Consider the following 4,979-nt stretch of genomic DNA (forward strand, 5'->3'; position numbering starts at 1 on the left):
TGGGGGAGGCCCCTCCTCAAATATTTAACAAAAGCTATTTTATTATTCAATTTTTATAATTTTTTTAAATTTTCTTTATGTTTGTCTCTCCTCAAATTTTTAAATTTGGCTTACATACAATTTTACTCCTTTTTATTTATATTCCTGGATCCGCCCATTCGACCTTATATTGCTTTTAATGATACCCCTCATACTTTCGTCTACTTTGTATTGATCATACTTTAATTTCTTTTATTATTTATCTCTCGAAGCTCTTATTGCTTATGTCGCAATTGCTTTTGGACCTAACATAAAAAATTATGGTTTCACCGCCTTCTATTCCTTTGGCGCTGAACTCCGACGTCGGCCACAGTTATTTTGTGTTTGTGTTTAGGGATTCGATTAGGCATGCACATTCCCTTGTTAGAGCTCCGATTTTGGAGTATTGCTTCCATGGATGGTTGAATTTGAACTTGCCGTGAGGAGGCTCCCACCATGCAAAATTGCCTACACACATAATTAACCTTTTAGTTGAGGAAAGAGAGAGAAAATATTAATTAATAATATCTCATATCAGTGTAAAAAAGTTATTAAAACTAGTAATGTATAAAGTATATAATGTGACATTCCTTTATCAGAGATTTTAGGATGGAATCATATAATTTCAATCATGGGGATCGGTGGCTGTGGACCAAATCTAACTGATTCAACAATATATTTGAAGAAAGCCATTGAGAGTGTGCGAACCCAATTCACAGGAATTGCAGGCATGATTTGCCATTCATAAATTATGAGAACTACTAATCCAACCGTGCGTCGAAATGAGCACGGAATCCGGCAAGGCCCTCGCCGAAATCGCCGCCGCAATTAAAAAAATGAGGCGGCCGCCGCAGTCCGCGGAGGCACACATGCAAAGAGCCAAATCGGCGGCGGATCGGCTACGGAGCGTGCTGCAGAACTCCTCGCTGCCCCCGAAGCTGGACTTGCAGGAGGTGGCGTCGCTGCTCGTCGCCGCGTCGGTGCTCGTCGCCGCGTCGGTGCTCATCGACGTTATTAGATGCGCCGACAGAATCGCGGCGACGGTCGGCGAGCTTGCGAGGGTTTGAAGACGACTGAGGCGACGGTTAATCGGCGTGGGATTGTTAGCCCTAGGGGTGAGCAAAAAAAACCGGAAACCGAATATCCGAACCGAACCAAACCGAAAATTTGAAATTCGGTTCAGTTTTTTCGATTTTTCGGTTCGGTTCGGTTTTAAAATTTTGAAAATTTCAGTTTTTCGGTTCGGTTCGGTTTTGATGAAAAAAAAAACTGAAAAACCGAAAAAACCGAATTATATTTAACATATATATATATATATTATATAAATAGTACTAGACTCTAACCCTAATTCACTCCTTCCGCCTCATCTCCAAATCCAGATTCTGAATCTCTTCTCCTCTCCGTCGCAATCTCTTCTCCTCCCCTCTCCTCTCCGTCGCCATCTCTTCTCCTCTCTGTTTCCCATCTCTTCTCCTCCCCGTCGCCTCCGCCCTCCAGCCGTGCTCCAGATTCTTTCCCGTCTGCTCCTCTCCACATTGGCGCCCCTCCACCCGACGACTCGTCGCCTTCCAGCGTCCAGCAGCCGCCTCCTCCCTCAGCCAGCCACGCCGCTCAAGAAGGTAAAATCTCCTACTTATTTGATTCCTATTTAATTTGTGTATTGCATCCCAAATTGAGTGTAATTTTTATTTAGTGAAATTGAGAGTTTAATTTTCTAATACAATAAAATTTGAGTGTTTAATACTCTGATACAGTGTATATTTTCATAGTAGGTAGAATTGAGTGACTAGTCTAAGCAACTGCACGGCGCCGCCTCCGCCGGGTTCCACCCCAGCCGCCGCCTCCGCCTCTTCTCGAGGGTAGCGTCAGCCCTCTCAAGTCTGTGCCTTGGTATGACGTCATGCTTCACACTCCAAGTAGATAAATCCAATTCCATAAACACGTTTTATTGAATTGAAATTTAGATTGATTGGGAAATTTTATATTTGATCAGCTGTTTAAGCTCTTATAGCTATTTAATTAGTGTTATCAGTGCTTTAATTTAGTATTCCTCTGCTAATTTGCCCTGCGAAGTTATCTAACACCTTTAGTTGGAACTTAAAAAAGTTATTTGCATCAGTTAATGCGCGAGAAGAAAAGCCATTTGAATCTGTTAATTCTGAAATCTCAATTCTTGAAGATATGCATCAGAGGCTGCCAATAGAACAACCAGTAGTGAGTAGTGTGAATGTGTAGCTTCTTCGTTTGGACTTGAGTGTTCAAATTTCTGATACTGTGTTTAATTTTCTACAAAATTTAATTGTTGTAATTTATGCATTGTTAGATGTTGAAATTGAGTGTTGAATTTCATATGGTGAACAATTGGAGATACCATTGTCCATTGATGTTATAATTTTCTCCAATTTACGATTTAATATATATTTTTCCAAATCTTTCTTATTGTAGATGTTGAATAATGAAAGAGAAACCATTGGAGATAGCATTGATGTAACTAAAGTTACTCCCCATGAGGATGAGAAAGGCCATGAAAAAAAGAGAAGTTCTTCCCTTGATACTTGGAAGTTTGATCAAGAAAAGGCTAAGAAGGCTTTAGCTTTTATGCTAATTGTTGATGAGTTGCCTAAATATGTAAATTTTGTTGGTTGATGTATGTTAATCATGTTATTATAGTTTTGTGATTTTTTTTTTAATTTTGGTTTTGCGGTTTTTCGGATTTTCATACAATTTCGGTTTTTGGTTGAAATTTAAAAAATTTCGATTTTTCGGTTTAATTCGGTTTTTTAAGTTTGGTTTTTCGGTTTTTCGGTTTTCGGTTTTCGGTTTTTTCGGTTTCGGTTCGGTTTTAGTTTTAGTCTAAATTCGGTTTTTCGGGTTTGGTTCGGTTTGGGCGAAAAACCGAACCAAAACCCGAATGCACACCCCTAGTTAGCCCTGTGGATGATGGTGATCATGTGGTGGTTTAGATTCAGACGGCGGCTGATTAATGACGGATTTAAGACAGATTAGTGACGGAATTTGGGACGGATTAGTGACGGATCTGTTTCTCCCAGTTAATGACGGATTAGTGACGCATCTGTGACCCGGCAATTAATATTGTCAAAAATGGACCAAATATGATCCGATTTCAAATGTGAGGGACCGAATAATTCAAAAGATAATGTTTTGGACCAAAATAAAAAAACGTAATATGTTAAGGATCATTTTTGGACTTTAATCTAAATAATAATAGTAGAATATTAGATTCAAGATAAAATCAAGCATTTGCCGGAATGACTTGGACTCTCGACGAAGAGCATATATTTACATTTGATTTGTATGATTAAGTAAACGCTTCACACAAAATCCACTGCCAGTGGCGGACGCATGATTTTGATATTGGGAGGTCCAAATTACTAGTATTTCCATCATCAAAAAAAATAGTTTCATCTTTCCATTTCCGCCCGTCCACTAAAATTAGTCTCAAACAAAAAATGGAAAGTCATTCATATTTATACATTTTATTTATTACGAATTAAAACGTATTGTAACTAATGAGAATATTTTTCACATATGTAGGAGTATTAACATTTGTTATATATTTTTAGTGTCAACGACGTCATAAACAGTCCGACAAGAAAGATAGAGATGATGACAAGAGAAATAATTTAAGAATGAGCAATATAAATTAAAGATATTCATAATATTAGTTTATAATCTTATAATAACAATATTTGCATAAATAAAAATAGAAAAGTAATATCAAATTACTTAGTGTGAGAAAATAAAAAAATAATAAAAAAATTAATTAGTAGCTAATGACTTAACTATGGGAATCATAAAAGTGAGGTTGATCCCATGGCCTACTGGTTCCAAGGCAACTCAACTAACCAACTGAGCTAAAGAGTTGGTACAAGTTCCATGGTATGCATATGTGTATAATATAATATAGTAAAACTTCAACTTCTTCCATTCTTCTTCAAGCCTTGTTTATTTTTCTTCAGTAAAACGTGATGTTGTTGCTTTTCCAAACTGAAAATTCATAGTATATACTTACGCATAATTTTGTTTTTAACTGTAGTAGTAGTAAGTTAATTCGTTTTCGAATGAAGTGACTTTATACGTTTGATATAATGTTCCCATGTGTGACTTGTGATGGATCAACATCAAGGCTGGGACAAGGATTGAGCTTGATCGAGCTCATTAACACAGCAGCTTACAGTAGCCGTCCGATTGAAGTTAGTTAGGATCTTTTAATCTTAGCCGTTGGTTTCTTACTAGCCGTTAAGATTGAGTATTAGTATAAATAGTTGTTTTAGTTTGTTTGAGCAATTAATAGCTCATTTTGTATCTTCCAGATTTAATCCGCAATCAATAAGAGTTTCTTGTTTCTCAAATTGAACTTCATCTTCCTCGAGTGTTCTTGCGTTTGATTCTAACAATTGGCGCCGTCTGTGGGAAAGCTTGAATTATCGATTACGTGTAGAATCGATTGGTATTGGTTGGAATCGGATCCACGACGCAAGAGATGGCTTCAAGATTCGAAGCTGATAAGTTTACGGGCAAAAACGACTTTGCCTTATGGAGAATGAAGGTTCGTGCTCTGCTTACACAGCAGGGATTGTCCTCGGCTTTGACAAAGGAGGTCAAGAAAGGAACTGAAGAGGGTGTTCCGGATGCAAAATTGGTCGCGAAGGAAGAAGAGGTCGAGGCGAAAGCGTTCAGCACGATAATATTGTGTCTCGGGGATAAAGTTTTGAGAGAGGTATCCAAAGAAACGACAGCGGCAGTTATGTTGGCAAAACTTGAAGATCTATACCTTACAAAATCTTTAGCGAATAGATTGCTTATGAAACAGTGATTGTATTCGTACAAATTTGTGGATGGAAGACCAATTTTAGAGCAGCTAGAGGAATTCAATAAGAATGTTGATGATCTTGAGAACATTGATGTTTCTATTGGAGATGAAGACAAAGCTATCTTGT

The 4,979-nt window shown here is 37.7% G+C and overlaps 1 long non-coding RNA gene across 1 annotated transcript; it reads left to right on the plus strand.

Annotated features, from left to right (window-relative positions):
* Positions 1-1,367: 1,367 nt before the first annotated feature.
* On the plus strand, positions 1,368-2,724 carry LOC121781070. Its single transcript, XR_006046129.1, has 3 exons — positions 1,368-1,637; positions 1,791-1,908; positions 2,464-2,724. It is a non-coding gene; the product is annotated as an uncharacterized LOC121781070 (long non-coding RNA).
* Positions 2,725-4,979: the final 2,255 nt, after the last annotated feature.

This window comes from Salvia splendens, chromosome 20 (assembly GCF_004379255.2).
Source record: "Salvia splendens isolate huo1 chromosome 20, SspV2, whole genome shotgun sequence".
NCBI classification, from domain to species: Eukaryota; Viridiplantae; Streptophyta; class Magnoliopsida; order Lamiales; family Lamiaceae; genus Salvia; species Salvia splendens.